General features: G+C 36.7%; 1 protein-coding gene across 9 annotated transcripts in view; it reads left to right on the top strand.

The window, feature by feature from the left end:
- Window positions 1-13,859, top strand: part of DYNC1I1 (dynein cytoplasmic 1 intermediate chain 1) — a 484,637-nt gene that overhangs the window by 102,300 nt on the left and 368,478 nt on the right. Inside the window, exon 1 of one of the 9 annotated variants that reach the window (XM_081243716.1) lies at window positions 7,454-7,473. The exons of the other annotated variants lie outside the window; for them this stretch is intronic. The gene's annotated coding sequence lies outside the window, so the exon portion shown is untranslated. Of the gene's footprint in view, window positions 1-7,453; window positions 7,474-13,859 lie in introns of those variants that run through there. 9 annotated transcript variants of the gene reach the window in all.

The raw sequence follows: 13,859 nt of genomic DNA, 5'->3' as shown, positions 1-13,859 counted from the left end.
AGTAGGTTGTCTTTTTGTTTTGTCACTGGTTTCCTCTACTGTGCAAAAGCAAAAAGCACTATTTAAAAAGTTAGATTTATTAGGCATGTTATAATGATGAGATATGCATCTATAGAATTGGTGCTGATTTCAATGGGAATAAGAAGATTCTGGGATGGTAGATGCCAAGTGGCTCTGCTTGACCATCAGAGATTAAATGGGAGTGATTACTTTAATAAGTCACAGGGTCTGGGTGGTAATCAGAATATTTTGACTCATAGATCCATTAAATTGATATCATGGCTAATTGGAGCTGGTAAACAGGAAGTAGCAAGCACTATAAGTACCTGAGAAGACACCTGATGCCATACAGTAAAACATATAGTAGGAGATAAAAACCCCGTGAAAGCACAGAAGCCTGCTCTATGGATGAAGTTTCCAGCAACAACTGGTCTGGACATCTGTGTGAGATACAAGTTGTTACACTTGGCAACATCACTGCAAATGAATAGGGACAATATATAGTGAGTTCGGGCTTCCCTGGTGGCGCAGTGGTTGAGAGTCCGCCAGCCAATGCAGGGGACACGGGTTCGTGCCCCGGTCCAGGAAGAACCCACATGCCGTGGAGCGGCTGGGCCCGTGAGCCATGGCTGCTGAGCCTGTGCGTCCGGAGCCTGTGCTCCACAACGGGAGAGGCCACAGCAATGAGAGGCCTGTGTACCGCAAAAAAAAAAAAAAAAAAAAAAAAAAAAAAATATATATATATATATATATATATATATATATATATAGTGAGCTTCTTTGGAATTTAGTGCCAAGACATTCCATGTTTGGCTGCATTGCTCCAGACCCCTTTTTTGGGTAACCCATAAAACAATCAGTTTTATTGGGGTCTAGAGCGAGAGATGGTCAAGGCCAAGGCCAGTGGCATACTGGTCAGTGTTTAATAACCAGCTCTCCAGAAAAACAAAAGAGCCTGATTTGTAGCATTTGCTACCTTTTATGGTGTAAATACTCCCATCATAGCTAATTCTGAGCTACCAAAGTGACATCAACTAACTCACAAAATTCCTGAAAATTTACAAGTTGGTTCTCACCAGCCAGTATGAGCTAGATCCACACACCATACATCAAGGCTAAGGTGTAACTGCCTTGCTCTTGGGACTTACCATCCAGCAGACCCACTAGTACATGACAGTGACAGATAGGGATGCTATATGAATGGTCTTCAAGACCTAACATCACAGGGCAGGTCTGGAGGGTTTTGAATGAAAGCCTCTTTGGTCACAACCTATTACCCATTTAAACAAACACTCCTAGCTTGCTACTGGTCCCTGGTTGAAACTGAATTTCTGACCAAAGGACACCAAGATGCTATGTTATCCAATCCCCTAACTCATAACCATTCTCTACTCTTCTATACCCTACTCTGAGCCCAAGCACTTAAGCTTTAAGTGCATCACCAAGGCTTCCTTGCCCTCTGGCTTCCACTTGGAATTGGCCAATACAAGGACACTGGAAGTCAGGAGGAGAGAGAGGCGAGGGGCTTATCCTTGCCTTCCCCTACTCCTTCCCTGCCTAGCTCTGATTTTGGAAATGCCTGTGTTCCTCTATGGTCACAGCTCCTGGCAAGGAGCCACCTTCCCCAGCTCCAGCTCTTGCCAGCCTCAAGTAACACAGTTTTCTTCTCTTTCACTTCAAGCTTAGGGATGGTAAAACAACCTCCTGTGGATTTTAGCTTATATCTGATCTTCACCATCCCTTATAGATTCCCTTAATCTTTCCCATCCCTCTGTAAATCATTGCTTCATTACATTCTCAGCAGTTAATTTTTTTTTTTTTTCGGTACATGGACCTCTCACTGTTGTGGCCTCTCCCGTTGCGGAGCACAGGCTCCGGACGCGCAGGCTCAGCGGCCATGGCTCACGGGCCCAGCCACTCCGCGGCATGTGGGATCCTCCCAGACCAGGGCACGAACCTGTGTCCCCTGCATCGGCAGGCGGACTCTCAACCACTGCGTCACCAGGGAAGCCCTCAGCAGTTAATTTTGAACATATCCTCTGTTTCCTGCAGGACTCTGGTTGATGCAGGGACTAACAAAGAATTATTCATTATGGCTCCATTTGCAACAGGCAGTAGGGGGAAGTACTCAGAGGACAGGTTTGGTCACAGAGTGCCCACATTTGGCTCCTGATTCCATCACTCACAGTTTTGTGACCGAAGGCAAGTTACTTATCCACTCTGTCTTAGATTATTCATCTGTAAAATGGAAATAACAACTGAACTTAATGGGTTGTGGTGAGGATTACATGAGCTGATATAAATAAAGCACATAGAAAAATGTTGTAAGTGCAAGATGAGTGATAGTGTGGTAAGAAGAATTTCTAAAAGATAGAGAGATTATCTGAGTGGATCTGATCCAATCATATGACTCCTTAAAAGCAGAACGATTTCTCCTGCTGATAGCAGAAAGGGAAGTCCAAGAGATTCCACGAGTGAGAAGGACTTGATGCCATGCCCCTGCTGGTTGGAATATGAGGGACCATGTGAAAGGAATTGTACTACATGTGGGATCAGAGAGTGGCTCCTGGCTGACAGCCCGCAAAGAAACCAGAACCTCAGTCCCACAACCCCTAGAAACTGAATTCTGCCAACAACCCAAGTAAGACTGGAAGCGGAGTCTCCAGGTAAAAGCCCCACTGGGCCAACAATTTAACTTTGTTCTTGTTGGTCCTTGAGCAGAGAACCCCGTCAAATTCACCTGGACTTCTGAGCTACAGAACTGTGGATAATAAATGGAGTTAAGTCACTAAGTTTATGGTAACTTGTTATGGCAGCCTCAAAAAACAAATACAGATTGCTATTTTTATTACTGTTAATAAATAATAATAAACAATAAAACTGGAATCAACCTAAATACCCATCAATAAATAACTGTACATTTGTACAGTGAAATACTATGCAGTTGTTTAAAAAGTGTAAAGAAGCTCTTTATGCACTGCTATAGAAAGTTCCTATATATGTGTTTATGTGGGAAAAAGAACCAAAGTACAGAATAGTCTATATAATAGTCTGTATAATATGCTGCCCTTTGTATAATAAAAAAGAAGCAAGATTATATATTTATATGTGTGTGTGTTAAAACTCTCTGGAATGATACAGGAGACTAATAACTGTGGTTACCTGCTTTGAGAGGTCATGAATAAGAACTGAACAGATGGGGGTGGCAGTGGGAGGGAGATTATTATGTACCTTTTTATACTTTCTGATCTTGGTATCATGTAAAATATTCTCTCTTCAAAAAATTAGAAGTCTTTTAAAACAAGGAAAAATGCATATTAGAGCCACAGAACTCTAAACACATGGGTGGGCTTACCAATATGAACTATCAGCCACGTAAATTGGCTTCTTCTATCTTCTAGAATTTCTGGTCTATCGCAGCCGTGAGAAATAAGAGCTGACGAGCAAGAAAGAGACATTCTATGGTTATGGTGGCACCTACAGGACAAGCTGAGAATTTTGGTTGGTCAATTTCAGTTTTTCTCTGAGAAATCTTGGAAGGAATGAATGTTGAGTCCCCAGTGGAAGAGCTAAGCAGAAAAGTTCTAGTAAGGACTGATGAAATTATCCCAAAGACATATTTACACAGGTCACACCAGGTAGGAAGTGTAGAGTAGTAAGATAAATACAGATTGCAGAGGCTTATACACTTGGCTTAATATTTTCTCTGTGTCACCTTAGGTAAATGAACTGCAGCCTCTCTGAGCATTAGTTTCTTCACATATTTAGTTTCTTCATATGCACAAACCTGGCCCTTTTGCACAGTTAGAGTAATATTAGAAAGAATACATGTAATGTGCTGAATATGGGGCCCGGCACATAGTTCTCATAGCCAGTAGCCAGTGTATTATTGTACTTTATGTATCCTTCATAATCAGTGCACTCTCGAGGCTGACCTCCCTATAAGACTCACTTTTTCAACCCACTCCCCACTTTGATGCATATTCAGCTTTTCTCAACTTTCCATAAGCAAGCACATCACACCAAGCACAATTTAGCTTTCTTGAATCTCTTAATATCAAACCTGCATAGCCTCATCTCCCCACTTCTCACTGCACTCATGATTTGGGGTCATTTTTTTAAACTCTTGGCGTGTCTGTTTCATTTTTCTGGAAAAATACTACGAATTATGTTTAAACTTTTTTTAACCTAACTGACACTAACGTGTATTTATCCACATAATAAAATGACATTTTCTCCTTCGGGACCATAATTAAACTTGAGCCTGGCCTTTCCTCACCTTCAGGGTATAAAGGTTCTTCTGAATCTCTGTTGGCCTTATGTCTATATGCACAGCACCACATTTTTAGAGTGATATGCTCTCGTATGTGTATAAGGCTAAAGCAAAATAGAATCTGAGATCAAGAGCTGAGAGAAATTCATTAGTAATTTTATACTATGAATATATTTTAATGGTTTTGTAAGTCAGTAAATAGAATATTTACTAGGGTAACAAACTAGACAGGAATGATTATTTAAAGAAAAGAAATACAGAGTTATGTTTAAGCCTAAAATAGAAGGAGGGTAATTCCCTGCTCCCATGATGTTTAGACCAACTAGAGAAGAGAAAACTAGACAGTAAAGGATGTGATGATTATGATTGAAGTAGTGCAGGATCCAGAAAGAATTAAGAAAAAGCAAGGGTAGAAAGAATCATGTTTCCAAGCAGATGGTGCTGCATATCATAAATGCTGTGATGAAGCTAATGACCCAGGGGGTTCTAGGCTGGTCAAATGATACTCTAAAGAGGCATTTCAACAATCCAGATGACAGGAATTACAGAGAGTGACTAGTCATGATTACTGAAAAATCTATGCTGTAGTGGACATAAAATAGGCTCAACCACAGAAAAATGGAAACATTATACAGCAAATATAGTAGTAATATATTGATATTAATGATAAAAATTGCTAAAGAATTCAGGCATCAAATTAGAGAATCATAAACCACATGGCAATATATGGATATCGTGTTCCTGATATTTCTGAAGTTAAAAACAAAGTGAGGGTTGACATTCAGGCACCATAGAAGTCACTAGACAGAGACGGTCATTACTGGAATTGATATTTACAGGATGGAAAATTAGGTGACCAACCCCAAACAACAGTTTAAGAGCTAAACTGCAGAAAGATTATAGAAAAGCAAAACAACACTGATGAAACTAGGATAGCCTGGGCATAAAAAATACATGTAAAATAAATTGTTGCAGAGATAAAATGAAGATTAGAACATTTATAAGGCAGGATCTCCCCAGGAAATAATTACAATTATGGGAGCAACTAAAAGTACAGGTGGGGTGTAATGATATCCCAGTTGAGATAGGCACAGTTAGGACACAGACTACTGAAAGATGTGGAGATTATTGCGTACCAGAGTAGACTTAGAGAAATAGAAGGAAAAAAGCATATAAGAAATCTATTAGAAAAGACAAGACAAGAAAAGATAAGAAAAAAACAAGAAAAGAAAGACACCCATACACACACCTGCCGCAGACTTTATTACGGACGTGAAAAGCATTATATCTATCTTATGGACAGGCAACCCCTGAGGCAGAATAACAGACCACATAAGGACAAATGGCTGTCATGCAACCCCAAAACAAAGAGCCTCTGCCATTCCAACAACCAGAGAGAAGGAATGAACTATCACAATCAAAGAGACCAGGGAAAAGCTTAGAACAAGGATAAAGAACAAACCTAGAGCTCCAAACTAGAGACTTGGCATTGTTTTATCTTCCCATATTAGAAAATGTTTTTCAGGCTTCCCTGGTGGCACAGTGGTTGAGAGTCCGCCTGTCGATGTAGGGGATGCGGGTTTGTGTCCTGGTCTGGGAAGATCCCACATGCCGCAGAGCGGCTGGGCCTGTGAGCCATGGCCACTGAGCCTGTGCGTCTGGAACCTGTGCTCCACAACGGGAGAGGCCACAACAGTGAAAGGCCCGCATACCGCAAAAAAAAAAAAAAGAAAGAAAAGAAAATGTTTTTCTATTTAATCTATTAAAATGTAATTGAACTAAAAACGTTAGGATTACTAGATACATGACCACAGGTATCAATAGTTTCAGGAAAAATGGCCAAGTATACATAAAGGAAAAAGAAAGATAAGATTTAAAATGTTTGGAAGAACCACATCAATAGGAGTTTTGGTAAAATGAGATCTAACACCAGATAGTTGCCTTACTGGAATTCATGAAGTATCCCTTAATTCCAAACTCTGAATGAGTCATTGGAACAGACAGAATTAAGAAATTACAAGATATTAGAGAAAACAAAATCAATTTAGCAGTATATATAGTTCTATTGGAGAGGCAAAATTGGTATTGATAGGAAGCCCAACATTATAATTTTTCTTTCAACTGTCTAATAGTTTTAAAGACTCATAAGAAGAATGATATTCTGTTATATTTACCCATTTCATTGTTCTTGCTTTATTACTGATGTTCCAGGTTTTTTCTATTACTATTTTCTTTCTGTTGTAACAACTTCTTTCAGCAATTCTTTTAGATCAGGTCTGCTGACAACAAATTCTTTTATTTTTTTTGGTCTGAGAATGTCTTTATTTCACCTTTTTTTCTTGAAAGGTATTTTTGCTAGATATAAAATTCGGGGTTGATAGTTGTTTCCTTTTAGCAATTAAATATATTTTGCCACTTCCTGCTGACCCCTGTGGGTTTTTTTAAATTGAAGTATAGTTTATTTACATATTTTTAAATTTTATTGAAGTATAATTGATTTATAATGTTATGTTAATTTCTTGTGTACAGCAAAGTGACTCAGTTATACATTTAACTGTATATATATATATTCTTTTCCATTATGATTTGTCACAGAATATTGAATATCATTCGCTGAGCTATACAGTATGACCTTGTTGTTTATCCAGCCTATATATAACAGTTTGCCTCTGCTATAATGGGAGTTTGGGATTAGCAGTGACCCCTATGGTTTCTAATGAGAGTTTCTCTGTTACTTGAACTGTCATTTAAAATATGTAGTTTCAAAAAAAAAATTAAATTAAATTAAAAAAAATAAAATAAAATAAAATAAAATATGTAGTTTCTCTCTGGATCTTTTAAGATTTTTTTCTTCCTTGTTTTAGTTTTCAGAAGTTTGATCATGATGTGTCTTAAAATGAACTTCTTTGGGTTTATCTCATTTGTGGTTTACTCAGTTTCTTGAATCTGCAGTTTATGTCTTTCACCAGATTTGGGAAGTTTTTCACTGTTTTGGTTAAAAAATTTCTCATCCCCACATGTTTTCCTCCCTTTTACTAGGACTCTGATGATACAAATGTTATACATTATGTTATTGTCCTATAAGTCCCTAAGGTTCTGTTCATTTCTTTCAATTGCCTTTTTGTCTCTTTTTCAGATTGTGTAATTCTTATTGATCTATCTTCAAGTTTACTGAAGATTTTTGCATCTGTTCATGAGAGGTATTGGTCTGTGGTTTCCCTTTCTTGTAATGTCTTTGTCTGGTTTTGGTATTAGGAAATATTGGCCTCATAAAATGAGTTAGGAAGTATTCCCTCTGCTATTGTCTTCTGAGAGAGATTGTATTGGTGTAATTTCTTCCTTAAATGTTTGAAAGAATTCACCAGTGAACCCATCTGTCCCTGGTGCTTTCTTTTTTGGAAGGGGATCAATTGTTGATTAAATAGAAATAGGCCTATTTGTATTGTCTATTCTTGTGTGAGTTTTAGCAGATTGAAGCTTCCAAAGAATTTATCCATTTCATCTAGGTTATCAAATTTGTGGGCATAAAGTTGTTTATAGTATTCCTTTATTATTCTTTTAATATCAATACACTCTGTAGTTATGTCTCCTCTTTCATTTCTGATATTAGTAATTTCTTTCCTTTCTCCTTTTTTCTTAGTAAGCCTGGCCAGAGGCCTATCAGTTTTATTGAACATTTGAAAGAGCCAGATTCTGGTATAATTTATTTTCTCTATTAATTTTATGTTTTCAATTGTATTGATTTTTGCTCTAACTTTAAAAACTTATCTTCTTCTACTTATTTTAGATTTAATTTGCTCTTCTTTTTCTTAAATATACAGCCATACTTAGAATACTCTAATTCTTTAATATGATGGTGTGTTAACCACTTAACTATAGAATAATGGTTAAAGAAAAAGAGTATTAAGAACAACTATAGCTACTATAATTTGTGACAAATATACAATATAAAAAGAGATAAGCTGTGATGTCAAAAATATAAAAGGGGAGGGAATAAAAGGATAGTTTTTAATATACAATTGAAGTTAAGTTGCTATCAGAATAAACTGGAATGTTAATCTATAAGATGTTTTGTGTAAGCATCATGATACCCACAAAGCAAAAACCTGTAGTAGATTCACAGAAGATAAAGAGAAGAGAATTAGAGTGTACCATCATGGAAAATCACCAATTCACAAAGGTAGACAGCAAGAGAGGAAAAAAGGAACACTGAAACTACAAAATGGCCAGAAAGCAATTAATAACATGACATTAGTAAGTCATTACATATTAATAATTACTCTAAATGCAAATGATTGGATTATCTAATCAAAAGGCACAGAGTGGCTGGATGGATTAAAAAAATAAGACCCAGCTATATGCTGCCTACAAGATACTCACTTCAGCTTTAAGGACACATATAGGCTCAAAGTGAAGGGATGGAAAAAGATATTCCATGCAACTGTGAACCAAAAGAAAGTGTGGGTAGCTATACTAATATAAGCTATATAAGCTATACTTAAAGTTACACTTGAAGCCAAAAATGGTAAGAAGAGACAAAGAAGGTCATTACTTAATGATAAAGTGATCAACTCACCAAAAAGATATAACAATTGTAAATATATACACATTCAAGATTGGAGCACCTAAATATATTAAGCAAATACTAACAGATCTGAGGGGAGAAAGAGACAACAATACGATAATAGTAGGGATTCAGTGCCCCACTTTCAACAATGGATAGATCATCCAGATGGAAAATCAACAGGAAAACACTGCACTTGAACTATACTTTAGACCAAGTTGACCAAATAGATATATAAAGAATATTCCAACCAATAGCAAAGAACACACATTCTTTTCAAGTGCACATGAAATCTTCTCCAGGATAGATCACATGCTAGGCCACAAAACAAGTCTCAAGAAATTTAAGAGGTTAGAAATTATATCAAGCATTTTTTCCAACCAAAGTGGTATGAAACCAGAAATCAATTACAGAAAGAAAAATGGGGAAAGTTCAAACATATGGGGACTAAACAACACGCTACTAAAAAACCAATGGGTTAATGAAATCAAAGAGGAAATCAGAAAATACCTCAAGACAAATGTAAATGGAAACACAACTTTCCAAAATCTATGGGATGCAGCAAAAGCAGTTCTCAGAGGGAAGCTTATAGTGATACAGGCCTTCCTCAAGAAATAAGAAAAACTCAAATAAACAACTTACCATCTAAAGGGATTAGGAAAAGAAGAACAAATGAAGCCCAAAGGCAGCAGAATTACAAAAATAGTAAAGATCAAAGATAAGGAGAAGTAAAATAGAGACAAAAAATGGAAAGATCAATGAAAGCAAGAGCTGGTTTTTTGAAAAGATAAACAAAGTTGATAAATCTTTAGCCAGGCTCATCAAGAAGGGAAGAAAGAGAGGGACTTCCCTGGTGGTCCAGTGGTTAAGAATCCACCTTCCAGTGCAGGGGACACAGGTTTGATCCCTGGTCGGGGAACTAAGATCCCACATGCCACAGGGCAATTAAGCCTGCACGCCGCAACTGAGACCCAATGTAGCCAAATAAATAAATTAATTAATTTTAAAAAATGGTTTAAAAAAAGAATCATTTAAAAAAAGAGAAGAGGACACACATAAACAAAATAAGAAATGAAAGAGGAAAATAACAGTTGATACCACAGAGATACAAAAAAATCATAAGAGACTACTACGACAGTCATATGCTAACAAATTGGATAAACTAGAAGAAGTGGACAAATTTTTAGAAACATACAGCATGCTAAGAATCAGGAAGAAACAGACAATTTGAACAAACTGATCACTAGTAGTGAAACTGAATTTGTAGTAAAAATACTCCTAGCAAACAAAGTCCAGGAACAGATAGCTTCACTGAGGAATTCTACCATACACACAAAGAAGAACTTAAACCTGTTCTCAAACTATTCCAAAAAAATTAAAAGGAGGGAACATTCCCAAGTTCATTCTATAAGGCCACCATTACCCTGATACCAAAACCTGATAAAGGCAGTAAAAAAAAAGAAAGAAAATTATATGCTAATATCTTTTTTTTTTTTTTTTTTTTTTTTTTTTTGCATTATGCGGGCCTCTCACTGTTGTGGCCTCCCCCGCTGTGGAGCACAGGCTCCGGACGCGCAGGCTCAGTGGCCATGGCTCACGGGCACAGCCGCTTCACGGCATGTAGGATTTTCCCGGACTGGGGCACAAACCCGTGTCCCCTGCATCGGCAGGCAGACCCTCAACCACTGCGCCACCAGGGAAGCCCTATGCCAATATCTTTGATGAATATAGATGCAAAAATTCTCAATTTCGGGCTTCCCTGGTGGCGCAGTGGTTGAGAGTCTGCCTGCCGATGCAGGGGACACGGGTTCGTGCCCCGGTCTGGGAAGATCCCACATGCCGCGGAGCGCCTGGACCCATGAGCCATGGCCGTTGAGCCTGCGCGTCCGGAGCCTGTGCTCCGCAACGGGAGAGGCCACAACAGTGAGAGGCCCACATACCGCAAAAAAAAAAAAAAGAAAAAAAAAAAATTCTCAATTTCAACAAAATATCAGCAAACCAAATCCAACAATTTATAAAAAGGTTCATACACCATAATCAAGTGGGATTAAATCCGGGGATGCAAGGATGGTTCAATATTTGAAAATTAATCAGTGTGATACACCACATTAACAAAGAAGGATAAAAGAAAAATCACATGATTATCTCAATGCTGAAAAAGCATTTGACAAAATTCAACATCCATTAATGATAAAAAAAAAACTCTCATCAAAGTTGGTATAGAGGGAATATATCTCAGCACAAAGAAGCCCACTTATGACAAATCCAAAGCTAACTTCATACTCAACAGTAAAAAGCTAAAAGCCTCTCCTCTAAAGGAACAAGACAGGGATGCCAAAGCAATCTTGAGAAAAAAGAACAAAGCTGGAGGTATCGTGCTCTTTGACTTTAGACTGTACTAAAAAGTTACAGTAATTGAAATAACATGATACTGGTACCCAAACAGACACATAGATCAATTGAACAGAATAGGGAGTCCAGAAATAAACCCACACACCTATGGTTAATTAATCTATGACAAAGGAGGCAAGAATATGTAATTTTAAAAGGACAGTCTCTTCAATAAATTGTGCTAGGAAAACTGGACAGGTACATGTAAACGAATGAGATTACAACATTTCCTCACACCATATACAAAAATAAATGAACAGTAATTTAAAGACCTAAGTGTAAGACCTGAAACCATAAAACTCCTAGAAGAGAACATAGCAGAACACTGACAAATTGTAGCAATATTTTTTTTTGATCTGTCTCTTAAGGCAGAAGAAATAAAAGCAAAGTAAACAAATGGGACCTAATTAAACTTAAAGCTTTTGCACAGTAAAGAAAACCATGACAAAATGAAAAGACAACCTACTGAATGGGAGGAAATATTTGCAAATGATATGACCTACAGGCAGTTAATATCCAAAATATATCAATAGCTTATATAACTCAATTTCAAAGAAAAACAAACACCCTGATTAAAAATAGGTAGAAGAGCTGAGCAGACATTTTTCCAAAGAAGACATACAGATGGCCAACAGTGAAAAGATGCTCAACATAACTAATCATCAGAGAAATACAAATCAAAACCACAATGAGATATAACCTCACACCTGTCAGAATGGCCATCATCAAAAAGAACACAAATAACAAATGTTGGCAAGGATGTAGAGAAAAGGGAGCCCTTGTACACTGTTGGTGGGAATGTAATTGGTGCATCCATATGGAAAACAGTATGGAGGTTCCTCATAAAACTAAAAATAGAAGTACTGTTTGACCCAGCAATTCCACACCTGGTAAATATCTGGGGAGAAAAATGAAAATACTAATTTGAAAAGATCGTGCTGCCCAATGTTCATAGTAGCACAATTTACAATAGTCAAGATTTGGAAGCAACCCAAGTGTCCATCAACAGATTAATGAATAAAGAAGATGTAGTATATGTATTCAATGGAATATTACTCTGCCATAAGAAAGAATGAAATTGTGTCATTTGCAACAACATGGATGAACCTGAAGGGTATTTTTTATGCTTAGTGAAATAAGTAAGACAGAGAAGGACAAATACTGTATGTTATCATTTATATGTGTTGTTTAAAAAGTAAAACAAGTAAATTATATAGCAAAATAGAGACAGACTTACAGATACATAAAACAAACTAGTGGATACCAGTGGGGAGAGGGAAGTAGGAAGGGGCAAGAGAGGGGATATGGGATTTGGAAATACAAACTACTATCTAAAAAAATAGATAAGCAACAAGGATATATGGTACAGCACAGAGAATTACAGCCATTATTTTGTAGTAACTTTAAATGGTGTATAATCTATAAAAATGCTGAATCACTATGCAGTGCACCTGAAACAAACATAATATTGTAAATCAAGTATACTTTAATTTAAATAAAATAAATAAATAAATAGAAAATCTTGTCAGACAAGGATCAGGAAGACTTCAAACTGAATGCAAAGAAGACAATAAATAGTTGTCAACATCAGTATGACAGCAATGTTGAAACTGTCTGAAAAAAAAATTTTTTAAGCCATGATAAAATGCTTCAACAAGAAATCATGAGACTGCTTAAAATACATTTTAAAAACATATAAAGCTTCAGGAAGGAAATGGATAGTCTCAGCAAAGAAATACAAATTGATAAGAGTAATCAAATTATATTATTAGAACTGAAAAATACAATAACAAATAAAAATTCAGTGGATTTTTATTCATTCAGTGGATGTGCTCAACACTAGAGTGGAGAGGAGAGAGGAAAGATCTGTGAATTGAACAATTGAGATTACTCCAACTGAACAACAGAGAAAAAGAGACTTAAAAAGTGAACAGAGTCAGAGGGACCTGTAGGACTATAAAAAAAGAGCTAACGTTTGTGCCAACAGACTTATATATAGAGAGGATAAGGAGGGCAGAGTTGAAAAAGTACTTTAAGAAACAATAGCTGAAAAAATTCTGAATTTGGCAAAAAACATAAATCTATAGATTCATGAAGTTCTGTGAACTCCAAACAAGATAAGCCTAAAGAAATTCACACCAATATACATCATAAATAAATTTCTAAAAACTAAAGACAAAGAAAAAATGTTGAAAGCAGTCAGAGAATAATGTCACCATACCTACAGGAGGAAAACATTCAAATGATAGTGATTTTTCATCAGAAACCATGGAAGCCAGAATGAGGTGGCACCACACATTTCAAGTGCTGAAAGAAAATAATTGCCAACCCAGAATTTTCTACCAAGTGAAAATATCCTTCAAATGGTGAAGAAATCAAGGCATTCGCAGGTGAAAGAACACTAAGAGAATTTGCCACTAGCAAACCTACCCTAAAAGAATGGCTAAAGGAATCTCTTTAAATAGAAAGGAAATTATAAAAAAGAACCTTCAAATATTAGGAAAGAGGGACAACAACAACAAAAAACCATGGTAAACAAATAATATGGGTAAATACAATAGGTTTTTCTTCTCCACTGAGTTTTCTAAACTGTTTGATGGTTGAAGCAAAAATTATAACACTGTCTGATAT

This window comes from Mesoplodon bidens (genome assembly GCF_964165515.1).
Source record: "Mesoplodon bidens genome assembly, chromosome: 9".
NCBI lineage: Eukaryota > Metazoa > Chordata > Mammalia > Artiodactyla > Ziphiidae > Mesoplodon > Mesoplodon bidens.
This window is presented reverse-complemented; position numbering and strand designations above follow the sequence as displayed.